Source organism: Lynx canadensis, chromosome A3 (genome assembly GCF_007474595.2).
Source record: "Lynx canadensis isolate LIC74 chromosome A3, mLynCan4.pri.v2, whole genome shotgun sequence".
Taxonomy (NCBI): domain Eukaryota; kingdom Metazoa; phylum Chordata; class Mammalia; order Carnivora; family Felidae; genus Lynx; species Lynx canadensis.
In genome coordinates, this window is record NC_044305.1 from 138,578,759 (window position 1) to 138,593,888 (window position 15,130).

Genomic DNA, 15,130 nt, shown 5'->3' on the forward strand with positions numbered 1-15,130 from the left:
TTGTAAACACTATATTTGGGTGTAACTTTATAGCCATAGCAAATACAAAATTTAAATTATCACTTAGGATTGTATTTTGTTTTTTTAGTTAGCAGAAAGCATGCTCTTGTAAAATCTCCTCTATGGAAAGAACTGCAGGTTTTGTGTGTGTCTTTTGAATGGAGAAGGACAAACATAAGAACCCACGTGACGGGCGCCTGATGAAATGAGCTGTGTGCGCGTGGGCAGAAACATTACGTTTGCTTCTGCAATTAGCCCTGAATCGTTCACACTGTCTTAATACTTTCCAGACACAGTCGCAAAACAACTCTCACACTCAGTTTTATAAGACTTTGTTGGGGCACCTGGGTGGTTCAGTCGGTTAAGCATCTGACTTCGGCTCAGGTCATGATCTCAGGGTTTGTGGGTTCGAACCCCTGTGTCAGGCTCTGTGCTGACAGCTCGGAGGCTGGAGCCTGTTTCGGATTCTGTGTCTCCTTCTCTGTGCCCCTCCCCCGCTCATGCTCTGTGTCTCTTTCCCGCTCTCAAAGATAAATAAACATTAAAAATAAAAAGAATTTGTTTACAGTTTTGTGTAATTTGCACATCACAAATACTAATTTAGTTTTCTAAAGGAACTTTTCTATTATGAATCATTCATCAAGAACTAATCGCTTGTGGGGTGCCTGGTTGGCTCAGTCATTTAAGTGTCTGATTCTTGATTTCAGCTCAGGTCATGATCTCACGGTCATGAGACTGAGCTCGCGTCAGGCTCTGCACTGAGTGTGGAGTCTGCTTAAGATTCTCTCTCCCTCTCTCTCTCTCTCTCTCACTTTTGCTCTCGCTCTCACTCTCTCTGCCCCTCCCCCATTCACGTTTTTCTCTCTCTCTCTCAAAAAATAAAGTAAAATAAAATAGATTACTCGCTCGTGATAGTAGGTGGTCCCATCCGCTGTCCCCACTCGCGACAAATCCTGTGTCTGCGCACTTGGCCTGGTTACTCTCATCCCTTTCCCTTTAAGTGCGTTATAAACAAGCAAACCTCCCTGATAATTATATCCCTCAGGTAGGATTTTTCTTTCATTATGTATGTCAACCTCATTTCTCTGCCTTTTATTCTCCTCTAGAGTGACTACATCTGGAAGAAGGAAAAAATGTAGTTATCGAATCCAATCAACTGTTTGTGTCTCTGAAATTATCAACCACATCGGGTCAAGAAAGGTTCTGGTCGGTGCCACAGACGTATGGCTGTCCAAGAAGCCACATAAAGGTACCGGTTCTATGTCATACTTTACGACCTACATGGAGCAAAATGTTTTATATATTTATCTTAAACCATCTTACTTTGAAAAAGCATAAAGATAGGCTTGTAAATGGAAGGGTTTTTTATTTACTAAAGACCATAATGTCCATTAACTTTAACAAGCAAGCTCCATTTAAAGTCAAAATTTATCATCTATTACTAAACATAGACTCAGAGGGTCTCCTGTTATTCGACTACAACATTAACCCCCAAATAATTTCATAGCCACATTGACGGGTCTGGTCACTCTTTGGCAGTTGTACAGAGATTCCTTGGTGTAAAGCTTTTTTTGAAATCAGATCTGTATTTCCACTATCAGTTCTATTCGGGGGACATTTTATCTTTAAGTAAAATAAACATGTCTTTAATTAGGGCCTAATCTGCATTGCCCAAGGCCTTTTTATAGATTGCTGTCAATTGCTGTTGACAAACCTCTCCTCGGTGCCACTGTGGACATTGAGAGCCATGTTCCTGACAAAATTTCAGGTTGTGGCTGAGTTTGCTTTTCAAGAATTTTTTTAAATTGTGGTAAAATGCATATAACATAAATTTACCGTTTCATCTGTTTTTAAGTGTGCAGGTCAGTGGCATTAAATACATTTACAAAGCTGTGCAGCCATCAGCACACCCGTGCGCAGAACTTTTTCATATCCCAAACTGAAACCCCATGTCCGTTAAGCCCTTGCTCCCCAACCTCTCCCCCAAGCCCCTGGCACCCACCATCCACTTTCTGTCTGTGTGAATTTGACTTTTGGAGGGACCTCATACAAGTGGAATTACACAGGATTTGTCTTTTTGTGTCTGGCTTGTTTCACGGAGCACGTCTTCAAGCTTCAAGCTCCCTGTGGTAGCAGGTGTCAGAATTTTCTTCCTTTTTAGGGCTGAATCATATTCCATCATATGGACGGACCACAATTTGTTCACCTGTTTGTCCATAGGTGGATACGCAGGTTGTTTCCATCTTTTGACCATTGTGAATAATGCTGCTGAGAACACGCGTGTGCAAATATCTGAGTCCCTCTGCTCTCAGTTTTCCTGGGTCAATACCCATAAGTGGAGTTGCTGGGTAATACGGTAGCTCGATTTTTAATTTTTTAAGAAGCCACCCTATTGGCTTCCACAGTGGCTGCGCCATTTTACATTCCCACCAACAACCCACAGGGTTCCCATTTCGCCACACCCTTGCCAACACTTGTTATTTTCTGTTTTCTGGGTTGTCTATTTGTTTAAGAAGAGCTATCGTCACGGGTGGAAAGTGGTACTTCAGTGTGGTTTACATTTGCATTTTGCTAATGACCTTTTCCTGTGCTCGGCGGCCATTTGTGTGTCCCTTTTGCGTCATTTCTAAGAAATCATTGCAGACTCCAATTTCATAAAGGTTTTCCCTTGCATTTTCTTCTAAGGGCTGAGGAGTTTTGACTCTTCTGTTTAGGCTCGGATTCCATTTTGAGTCAATTTTTGTTGTGCTGTAACTTGGGGATCCAACTTCACTCTTTTGCATGTGGATAGCCTGTTTTCCCGGCACCATTTGTTGAAAACACTGTCCTCTCCTCACTGAATGATCTTGGCTCCCTTGTCAAACCATTTGACCACATATGGGGGGAGTTTTTCTGGCTCTCTTTCCTATTCTATTTCTATGTGTCTATATTTTTTTACAAGCATCTGATTGGTTACTGTAGTTTTGTAGTATGTTTTGAAATCAAAAAGTATGAAACCTTGAATTTGTTCTTTTTCAAGATTGTTTGGCTATTTGGGAATCCCTTTAGATGCCATATGAATTTTAGGATGGACCTATTTCTGCAAAAAATGATATTGGGATTTTGACAGGGATTCCATTGAATCTGTAGATCATATGGCTAAGTATCTTAATCAGAAAGAAATGGGGGTTTTCATCCTTTTTAGTAGTAGATTTCCATATCCCATTTCAGCATGTACCATTATCTTTAAAAATTCTTTTTTCCACTTTGAAAAAAATTCAGATTTTATTACTATTTTTTTGGAGGCTGGTCAGGTGAGCCACGAGGATTTACAAAGAACATTAAATACAACATTTAATAAAAAATCTTTGCGGAGGATGAAGATACGGTTCTGTTTAATTTATTAAAACTCCACATTTCACAGGCTTTTTCCCCTTAGCAGTTACTTTGTAGTGGAAAGCCACTAATGTCATGGAATGTTCCACACAATCTGCCATCGAAGGCAAGCTTGTCCGGCATTCAAGAGTTCTTTGTTCATAATAAGACCATAAGAGATACAGAAACTTAGATATCATGAGGCATCATCCAAGACGACAGTCACTATTAACGATGGGAGAAGCACTGGGTTCTTCGGTGTCATTTTCACACCACCACACCCCCACCCCGGGGTGGAAGCCTGTAAACCATGAGCCTGAGCCGTATGCTGAACACCAGCCCTGGGCAAGCCCTGAATTCCTCCCAAAGTCCCCAAGTCTAAGTGATTATTCTTCCCATTTTAAAGGCCAGTAAAGGGAAGATTAGTGAACTTAAGTATCCATCCTAGGATGACATTATTAAGTGGCCAAGAGGGTACCTGGTCTACAAGGGGAGAGAAGGGAATTTTGTTAAGAAATCCAGATTTAACATGAATCACTAATTCCAAGTAGCCTTTACACTTCAATGTTTAATCCAAGCCTATTTCCAAGCTGAATAAAAATATTGCCAAGTTAGCATTAGAATAGGATAAGACAAAAAATTACTCCAAGAAAAGGCTTTGTTTCCAACCACGCTTCCCTGGCACAGGTACCAAGGAAGGAACAAGTGTGTGTTAATCCATGTTTTCATCAGTTCCTCATTTCTAACACTGTTGAGTACCCAGTTTGTGCTGGGAATCCCTCTGGTCTCTGGAGGTACAAAAATGAGGGAGGCATGGTCATAGTCCTCCAAGAGTTCAGATATGGAACCAACATAAGGCGTGGTGAGACCTGTGAGACCAGACCGCACAGTGCTTCCTCAACCATGCAAGCACCTGGCTTCCTTCTGCCCTCCAGAGCACCCACCTGCCCTGAACCCTGTGTGGCACTCGGTCACCTCCTGTCGAGTTGACAAGGTCGAGGTGAGATGATTTACGAGGTCTGGAAGAGATTTTAATTCTGACCAGAGAGCCCAAGGATGTCTTTCTAGAGGAGGTGACCCCAGACCTGGGTCTTCAAAGGTTAGCTCAATAAATGTGCAAATATAGGAGTGGCTTTGCTACATGGTGGAAAAATACAAAACCCAGAGGTGGGATCAAGGCACAGATATGGGTATGGGTCACTTGGTATGCACAGCAACATATTAGGACAAAAGGGCTTCTTCACTCCTGGTGACTTGTGTTTGGTGTTCGTAAAACAAGTCTGCGTGCTGTACGATTTGTGTGGTCCACGAGAGAGGCAATGAGATGTGGTGTATCTCCCTTCCCGTTCAGAGGGAGGGTATAGAGTGGTCCACTCTAAGGATATGCCTTCTTGCTCTCAACCCTAGAGACTGACCACTGCTGTCTGTCATCTGCCCACCACTCTTCCCACCTCTAGCACCCAACTTTATTGTACTCAACTGAGCAGATTCTAGTTTAACGAGCAGCTGTACAGCTCTTTGAACTACAGGTTCTCAGGATTATTCTTTTGTTGATCCTACTCTTTGTTGGAAAAACTCAGGTGGAAGGACCCTGGGACCAACCGCCCTTGCTAAGCAGAGGCTATCCTTCCTTACCTGTGATTCCGCCACTGCCCCTCCATGCGCCATATCTCCTGTCCCGGCAGCTAGCTTCCTTTAGCATCCCCAGTGAAGAAGGACTTTGGGGCTTGCTCCTATGGGAAAAATGAAAGTGCCATAGAACAAGATTTAGATTTAGGGCAATTTTTTTGTCCTACTGTGTCCCAATTAGCCACTGTGATTGCTGAGCCATGAACACCTGTGGCGTCTCTGCAGCTGGCACTCTAGGAAATCCAATTTCCTCTGAACTAGACCCAAAGAGAAAATCACACCCTGCATCCAATTTCCATGCTAAAGACTTTACTTAAAATAAAATCAATATCTGTTTCCCAAAAAACGTCGTGAATTGTGTTCTGAATGGCGACTATTTTAAAGAAAAGTGTATTGTGTATCCAGAAGGAAGAATCTGCTGAAATAGTTCAAACTTTATAAATCTGTGTTCTTTGACCCATTGAAACGAATTTATTTAAAACAACTGACAAATACCATTAGGCTTCATCCTAGCACTGCCAATAACCATTTGAATGCCTTTGGGCAGATCACATCAAATCTTTCTTTTTCTGTGAAATAAGGATAAAGGGTTAAATCAAATGAGTTGGATTACATGAAAGTAATGTAAACTACAAGTGATGATAACTGTAGCTAAATATATATGAAGTCTCCAGTATGTACCGAGTGCTACTCAACGTGGGCCATTTTAGTCCTCAAAGGACCCTACAGAGTTGTTACCGTTCTTATCCATATTCTTGCCCATGATTTATATCAGAAGAAACTACTGTGCAGAGACGTTAAATAACTTCTGCAGTTAGTAAGTGGCACAGATGGAATTCAGACCTGGGTAGGTATTTAACTTCCCCACCAACATTCTTTACTGGGGCCTGTCTCTGTCCTGTCTCCAAAGCCTAGGCAGATATTACACATGTCATTCTGGTGTCTATCCCACATCCAGGCACAATGTGTTATGTGTATACACATCGCACCCTGTGTGTATGCATACACGCCAAGAATTTGCAAAACTGCCGTGTGTTGCTACTCGATCACCCTGTTGTGCCTCACGGTAGGACGTTGCTAATATGACTTCAGTTCACCGCTGTCAGACATGCTTCCCCAGAAAACAACCACATAATCTGAGTCATGCTTCGTCAAGGATCAGCTCTAACTCATGACATGGTGCCTTCCGACTGTTTTCACGACAATTCATGCACATTGCTTAAATAATTCTCGTGACTTTCGTTACTCCCCATTTTAACAATATTTGTTAAATGTGATGCTACGAGATCTTGTGGATAGTAAAAACTAAACGAAGGTGCTTGAGCTTTGGTTTTTCTGGAATTTAGCTCAGGAAAGAGTAGAAATACGCATTTTTCATCATTGGTATCAAAGCCGTGGACCACCACTCTCTTGGAAAGTAGGATACAAACTGCTGACACCTGCTTTCCTTCCCCCGCAGTGTGACAGAAACTGCAAATCATGAGGTTTCTTTCTTCCCAACAGAGAACAATCACCTTCAGTCAGTGGGCGTTTTGATTGAAGCAAGGTTGGGAAGTAGGCAAGGTCATGTGGGACCGTAGATCACTGAGGGACTCAGATCTAGGGGCAAGCATCTATCACAAAGGGCTTCAGTCAGCCCGGGTCCACCTGGCAGGCGGGGGGAGCGATCACCAGAGAGGAGCTCTCTTTGCGCTGGAGGGCCCAGGCCGTGAGGGGAGGTCAGCCGCGGGGCCACCTTCCATGAACTCCTTGTTCACTGTGTGTGATGAGATTAGGGGGTCCCAGCAATGCCTTAACGCCCCACAGGTCCACGGACACCTTGGGACGACTTGGGTTTCCCGCACACGAGCATCAGAGATGGAGAACGCTTTCCTGCTGCTTTCTACCCTGGGAGTGAACTAGGTGCCTTCCAAGCCCAGAGATGCCGGGAGAGAGCACAGCGTTCTCATCAGCGACGCCGCTGGGGCTGCTGCAGGTCCTGACCTCTCAAACCATTCTACGAGCTTGGGGGAATGAGGGAAACACTAGTGGAGTGTGCTGACACTGTCCCTGTGCTCACCGGTACCAACTGTTTGGAACATCAGGCTGTATATCACAAAATTCTCAAAAAAAAAAAAAACCCCAAAAGCAGAAACACCACGAGAGCAGGTGCTGCGCGTACAGTATTCGGACCCGTGTTGTGGCCTGTGCCTTACGGAAGCTTCCGGTCCAGGGTCCGACACACTGCACGGTGTCCCCAGGAGGCCCCACACCTCACTGCAGGGACCTTCGCAAATACCCGTGGTGACAGAAACCGCAATGATCTGCTAACACTCTGCGTCTCATAAGCAGTGTGTGCCCTGGCACCTTGGTGGGCGATTTTGTTCTGGTGCTTTAAGACTGACTTCGGTTCCTATTTTATATCTCTTCCTTAATAATACTTGATGTCCTTCCCTTGGCCTTAATTTTTGTGTGACAAAAAGATCGTGTGCCGTCTTAGTTACAAAGATCTGCCGTTAGTGTGTCTGGAGAAGCACATTCCGCCTAAATAACGAGGGGCGCCTTCCAGTGACGCTTCTCATAATTAAACCCCTTGTCTGCTAATGTCAACAGCTCCTTCTGTGTGTACTGAGCCAAAGCTGCGTTATCAGAAAGAAGCGGTGTGTTGAGCTTTTAAATTTCCTTCCAAACGGTGGAAACTTGTAATGACTCAATACCCCGAGTCTTGTACAGTTTTTCTGCCTGAGGATACTGTTGTTAGCGAGGTGGGGTCTCCCTCCTCGATCCTAGAGGACACTGTTGATGGAACTACACGTTAGGTTCTAGAGTGGCCATCGGAGGTACTCGTCCTTCTTTTTCCTCTTTGGGAGGAAATACAATTATCCTTGGGCATATCATCTTCCTTTGCCTTGTAGACTCGTTCTAATTTGACCAGGATAAAAATCACGTTAGCCCTTATCTCATTGGTAGCTTTCATGAGCAATTTAAATCCAATGTAAAATTCATGGCTGGAAATTAGTAGACATTTGCTAAAGCATAATGAATAACATATTCCAGTCGTGAAAGGGGTGTTAAATTTACACAGAGATAATATAGAAGTTAAATGAATAAATCTTCCCTCATCAAAATCGCTTCTAAAATATGGAAATTCTAGGGCATGAATTGTTTTCGTGTTGCGTTAATAAACCAAACAAACACACAGGAAACAACCCATTAGAATATGGCAGACGCGGGCAGACGGCGACTCACTGGCATGTTACATTTAACAAAATATTAAGCAAAACAAGGACCGCGGATCTGGGAAGATATCTCAGAGAGGACACAGCAGCTTTTATACTAGGAAAGGGGCTCAGCCGCATTAGCATCGTAAATTCGCCGCCGAGTCACAGCGTCACAACACTGCTGGCCTCTCGACCCGCGACCCTCCCGCAGGTTACCGGCGGCAGAGACGAAGAGCAGGAGCCCTAAACGACGACTCGCGGTATCACTGTATCTCCAAAGCTTAGGAAGGACGTGCCTTCGTGTTAGCGAGTGCAGAGGCTCGCGCGTGGATGCTCAGACGCACGAGCAACGTGTGTGCGTGGAGTTGCGGTCCGTGAGCACGGCCCCCGCGGGCGCCTCTCCTGGCCCCCGACCGGCTCCAGGAGCTCCGACGAGCTCTGCGGGCTCTGCAGGCCTCGCCTCCCTCTTGGGTGCGTCAGGAACCCGACGTCTACCTTAGACGGCTGGGGAAGGACTGGATGAATTAAATGGCGTGTGTCGCACAGTGAGCATTTTAGGAGAGTTGATTACCTTATGACGCACGTTGCGGACCTATCTGTGGGAGGACGATTCGGGGAAGGAGCTCTTTACTCGCCCACAAAACGCCGATTAAATAAATTATGATATATTTACGCGACAGAACAGTATGAATTAATATTCTTAAAGGCGGGGGCTTACGTGGACTTAGCCCAACGTATGTTGTGAAGTGAAAAATCGCAGGGTACAAACGCAGGTGTGGAGAGTGCTGCCACCAGTAGATTTGGGAGCGTGTTTAGGACGCACCTCTGTGGGGAGGAAGAACGTTGTCCCACGTACACGTGTGTTCCTCTTTAAACTGTGCCCGCACTGCCGTGTAGAACCTGCAAAGTGTCCCAAAGAGATGCCAGACGGCCGTGGCTGGAGGAGCTGACACTCCCACAGGGCTCGGGTGGCTCCGCGAAAGGCTCCAAGTGGACAGGGACGCAGTCACGGGAAAGGGGAGCGTAGGGTAATGTCCGTACCCAACTCAGAGACAGGCGAGGCTCTTGGAAGGAGAAGGTGTCCCAGAGATGCTGACAATTCAATAAATGTGAGAGTAGTAGAGACAGGATGTCCGCCAGCATGAGCAAAAGCACCGTGGCAAGAAAACGTGGGCCTTATGTGGAAAAGGGCCAGTCTGCCTCACTTCTGACGTGTGCACGGTGCAACCACGTGAGCAGGGACAGGGAGAAGGGGGCAGTTGCGGGGAACTCGTTCACAGCACTCCCCCGCACGCCCAGGAGCAAGTGTAAGCATGAGCAGAGGTGGGGGGAGAGAACCCACCCACGTGGAGGGGGCTCTCGGTCTCACCCTTCTCGGACTCTGGGTCACGAGCACGCGGGTGGCGTGGAGGGCGGCCTCGGCGTCGTTCCCAGCGCTCGCAGACCCAGCCTTCGCCCCTGCGCTGCCGTGCGGGCGCCTTCCCCCAGCCCCCCGAGGCCGCCACACCAGCACTTTCGGGCACGATCTCTCCCGCCAGCCGGCCTGCCGGCTAGAAACCGGCCCCAGACGCTGTAACACCCGCACAGTGATGGATGAGGCTCATCTCCCATCGTTTCATGGGAGATTTACATGCGCAGCTCTCATTAGTGCTAACGGGAGTCGCCTGCATAAATCTTACACGCGGAAGGTAAGAAAAAGCCAGCTTCCTCGCAGCCTCTGTGGGTTCTCTGGCTCAAGGCTTCCCTCCTCCAGTCTGGGGCCAGCTCCGGTGTGCTACCGCGTGCCTTGCACTTAGGCGGCTGGCACTCTTCATTTACACGGAAATGGACCGTGAACAGGGCTCTGAGCTCACATGTTGCAACACCTCCTCCTTGTGCCCATCAGAGATCCAATTAGCGTGGCCGATCCAGCGTATTTCCACGTGTCAGTTGTACCTGCTGCGAGTGTCATTCTGCTCCGTGACAACGCGGCTTGCATCCCAAAATAGAGGCAGGGGGTAGAGGGATGGGGACAGGGAGTCCTTGTTGTGCACTGAATTATTCCTAAAGTGACTACGGATACTGGTGCTTTTTAAAGCGCCGGCCTGTCTGTGAAGCGAGGACTGTGTCCAGGGGCAGGAAGGCTGCCCTCGGCCAAGTCGCTCGAGGGCCGTCCCGTCCTCAGGCCCGTGAAGTGTGGGTCTATTTGTGATGGCGAAGCGAGGACTGCAGAAGAACTGGGGCCGGCTGTCTCTGGGGGCACCTGAGACCCTGACTCACCTTGCGTCTGAACGGGGGGTACCAGCAGTTTTCAGGAACCAGTCGGATACTTTCCTGTTACCAGGTGTTCCGAGCACCTGCCACGTGCCCACCATGTGGTGGTGTGTTCAGGGCCTCGGGCCCCTGGGCTGGGGGTCAGGCCGCGGCCGGCGGGAGGCAGGGTCTGGCCGTGTTCATACGCCAGCGTGCACGTGCATGGCTGCTGATAAAAGTTGACCATGATGGGGGCGCCTGGGTGGCTCAGTCAGTTGAGTGTCCGACTCCGGCTCGGGTCATGAATTCGCGGTCCGTGAGTTCGAGCCCCGCGTCGGGCTCTGTGCTGATGGCTCGGAGCCCGGAGCCTGCGTCCGATTCTGTGTCTCCCTCTCTCTCTGCCCCTCCCCCGTTCATGCGCTGTCTCTCTCTGTCTCAAAAATAAATAAATGTTAAAAAAAAAGTTGACCGTGATAACTTCAGGATCATCCCGCTCTGATGGTGAGTCACGACTGTGGGCGACAGTGACCTCGTCCCCGTGACTCCAATAGCATAGTGACAGCAGACGTCGCATTAGCACCATCCGCGTGCAGGTGCCCCACACAGTGACATGTCACAAGGACCAGTGTGTGCGTGAGACGAGCAGAAGACGGACGGACGGACAGTCACAGAGGAGAGGGGTCACGAAACAGGAACTTGAACAGTTTGATCCAGGAAAGCAACACCTCAGTGAAGAAAGGTGCCTTCCCGAGCTTTTTCCTTCATTACCCAGTTTTTTCAGAAAAAAAGATCCATTTGATGGAATCAGTCTCATTGTAAGCAAAATGATGAAAACTGTGTCCTCCTCTGTAATCAAATTCTCCTGTGGTTCAATTCGTACAGTCTTTTTGATAGAGCTGATTTTTTAAACTGATGGTCACTTGGGCTACTGTGGGGATAGTTGGATGGCTGTGTGTCCCCCACCACACGTCCGTCCGTTCGGCACACGTGACAGAGCACCCGTGAAGGGACGGCCTTGTCCTGGGGCCGGAGTTGTGACCGAGCGGGACACAGATCCTGCCCTCACCTTTCCGGACGGTGGGTGAGGAAGGAAAGGGCAGGATGCAGGGGAGTGAAGGAGGCTTCCTGGAGGGATGGCCCTGACGAGAGAAGGGACTGCTGACCTCTAACAGGAGCAGGGACAGCGCCCCCGCCCCCCCAGGGATTCATGACAATGACAGGACAGAGATGTTGTAAGAGCTCAAGTAGCATTTTCTAATCGTGTCTGTTTCCTTGAGGAGAGAGGAGGGTCGTCCCTGAACTTAAGGAGGGAAGGGATGGGGTGTGGAGGGGACGTGAGCGGGAGAAGGGAAGAGGGCTCGGGGCCGCGGAGGAGCCTGCATCACCAGAGACCCCGTGAGGCCATGTCAGCTGTGCTCCGAGGCGGGGTACAGCGGGGGGCACAGAGGGGCCAGACTGGGGTTAGGCTTTGCCGGGGGGGATAGTGCGAGGAGAGACCAGCTGGGCAGCTTCGCAGAGCGGGAGGCGGTGCCTGCCCTGTGATGTCTCTGGTGTGTCCGCGCCCGAAGGGAGGCGGGGCTGCTGTTTGGCGGAGGCCAAGGGCCTGCATGAGGCCACATCATGCGCACCCCAGCAGCAGAGGGACGGAGCCAGAAAGACCCGAGGTGCCAAAGTGGGTGCGGGACCGAAGGACAAGAGGGAGCAGCTGGGCCAGACGCCGGCCTGGGGGTCCGTGACCTGGTGCGGAAGTCACGGGGGATGTCACCAGGCAGGACGTGCTGAGAGCCCTGGGCTTCGGTGACACCAGGAGTCTCTGTCTTGGACCAGCTGAGACCCAACCGCAGGGCCTTGCGGGGACTCAGGGAGTGCGGAGGGGGGTGGAGGACATGTCCCTTTGGCTGCCACGTGAGGGCCACCAAAGTGCAGTGCCCAAAGACTCTGTTGCCACGGAGGGGAGGCGGGCAGGAGACCTGTGAGGAGCGCACAGGGGACGGGAGTTTGCAGCTGCCGGCCCAAAGCCAGAGGACGCCACCGATGGTCTCCAGCAGGAGGAGAGAGGGGTGCGGCAGAACGGGGACGTCGGCGGTCAGGGGGTGACCCCAGAACCTGAGCTCCACGGGCACAGACACTGAGGGCAGGTCCACAGCGGTGCCGACCTCGGGCGCCCACGTCAGGAGCCGGGCGGCCCGCTCTGTGTGGTCCCCGGGCCCTCTTCTTTCTGCCGGTGGTGGCGATGGACAGATGACAGCAATTCCACGGACCCCCACTGTAATTCAGCATTGATCGCAGATAATCTATTAGAACAAGGCTCCTGAGAAAATACACGAGCCAGTGGGAGTAAACGTAATATATATGACATTGCAGTTTGGAGCACAAAACTCATTTAACTGCTTAATAAGACGTCACCTGCATCACACGGGTTATTTTAAACCGTTTGCCCTGTCAGTGCTATTCAGGGCCAAGGCACAGCTGTAGCGTCACCGTCGTGAAAACAGAACCTGAAAATGCGGGTGACGTAACGGAAGGCTGTTTGGTAAGACGTCTGGAGGGAGAGAATGAGTACGGAGCTGTGTTCGTGGCCAGAGAAGCCTCGAGCCCCGAGGTCCCACGTGCGCGGTCACAGGCGGGAAGGCGGTCGTCGTGAGCCACGCCGGCGGGACCCAGCTCGCGTGACGGGCGTCTGAGCCACACCTCGCCCGTGCCGGGAGCCCTCGCCGGCTTCCCGAGAGGCCGTGACAATGACCCGGGGCCGGGCAGTGAGGACACCCCAACTCTGCTCAGAGCATGAGGGGCTGTGTGGGCTTTTCTCGTGTTTGGTCGAGGAAACATTCAGCAGAAGAAGGTGGCTACAGCATGATCCGATTTTCAGTGGATTCGGGTGACACACTGCCTGCAGGGCCGTCCGGGCGCCACGGGAGCAAGACCGGGCCCCACACAGGCTCCTCCCCGATGGTAACAGGTCATGCTGCGTGTGCGGCGGCCCCAACCAAACCCAGATGGGTGTCTCCACGGCCTGCATCGGCCCCAGCAATGACAGGTTTATGCCACGTGACTGACCTTAATTCCTACTTTCCTCAAAGCTTTAATTTGATTAAAAAGGCCAGCAACAGAATGATTGATGCAGGGGCAGGAGATTTCTATGCTCACCTACGGTGTCAACTTTCATAGGATAAAACCTCAGGTAGCTTGCGTTTTTAGATAATACGTCTTTACAAGCGAACATGTCTCTCCAGAGAAGGCGGGACAATCAATACTAGGTTCTCCTTCGCCGTGATTTATCTTGTTTCTCCTTTTGTCCTATTTGGCTGTGTCCGTTTTCCCCTTTCTAAATGCTCGGTCGTGTGGGGGTGCTCAGCAGAGATCATCAGCCCGTCACTGAGCGCTTTCGGACCTGAAGTTGATCGTAAAAGAGACGTATGTTGAAGTTGAACGTAAAAGAGACGATACCCCTCCCTCAGAAGGAACACTCTCACTTAACAGCTGCAGATACCCGCCCCCATTGACCAGCCCCCCGGAGGGGTTCACTCTTCAGGAGCTGACAGAACATGAGAGAATATCAGTATTTTCCCCAAATAAGTGTCACATCTTTCTAATTCTCTCTGAAAGGAGGCCAAGCGACTCTGCAAGAATGTGTCTTAAGTTCCTTCCAGAATTTGAAAATGTAAATAACAAATTCACTTTTAATTAATTTTCCTGCCTGAACACACACAGCTCCATATTATAAATGCGCAGCTCAGCTCTGGGGCAGAGGGATGCCCCGGAGTCTGGCAAAGCTGTCTCCTGCTCCAGGCACGCGCACCCAAGGGAAGACGGGCCGCGCGGGGCCCGCGGTGTCGACGGGTCCTCCGTGGGCTTCACCTCCGGCATCCCTCCACCAACCCTCCCGCCCCAGAGTCCAGCCCCCACGTGTCCCTGAGGACGTGTGGCCGGACAAGCTAGATGCGCCCCTGCAAAGTCACTCACTCACCGAGGACCCGGAGGGACAAGGACAGACCGTCACTTGGGGCCTGGACCCCTGGTCCCTGAACATACCGGCCGACAAGGCTCATTAAACCCAGGGACCAGGATGAACGATATGGGGCTGCAATGGAAACACGGACCCGTGGCCCCAGGCCTCATCCGCGTACAGCAGAGCGGCCCCTGCAGGCAGAGGTGTGGCCCAAACCTGCCCGTAGCTCTGTTTCTCACACACACATGCCTGGGTTTGTCCCTCTCTTCCTCTGCTGGCTGGCTCTCCACTCTGTGTCTTCACATGCATGTCTCTCCTCGGCCGGGGTGCCAACAGCAGCTCTGCTCAGTCCTTCTCACACCCCCACGCCTGCAGTCACCCCCCAGGAAAGCCTGCCTTGTTCTGCACGCCCGACAACACCAACCGGCACCCCCGAGGGACTCCCGGGCCCGGCACCGTGAGCAGGGCCAGCGGGACGGCTATAGCAGACCCGGGTGGAGGCCCGCATCTAGGTCCACAGTCCTCACTCGTCGGCTCTCCCGTAAGAGTTCACACATCCCCCGTTCAGAAACTCCATCTTGAACCTTCCTTCCGATGGTAAGCTCTCCGTCCCATAAGTTAGAGAATGGAGATTCTGATGAGTTGACGACGTATTTACCGGGAGTCTGTCGTAGAATACACAAAGGTCGGGCACAGAATTGTACCGAATGGCCGTTGTGATATAGTCAGGGCTGACGCCGCGGTATGTGTGGGGGAGACGTGCGCC

General features: G+C 50.2%; 1 protein-coding gene across 2 annotated transcripts in view; it reads left to right on the plus strand.

Annotated features, from left to right (window-relative positions):
- Positions 1 to 1,110: 1,110 nt before the first annotated feature.
- The window catches only part of MYT1L (myelin transcription factor 1 like), a 197,139-nt gene continuing 183,119 nt past the window's right edge, over positions 1,111 to 15,130 (plus strand). For both annotated transcript variants that reach the window (XM_030311735.1, XM_030311737.1), the window contains exon 1: positions 1,111 to 1,249. The gene's annotated coding sequence lies outside the window, so the exon portion shown is untranslated. The remainder of the gene's footprint in view (positions 1,250 to 15,130) is intronic.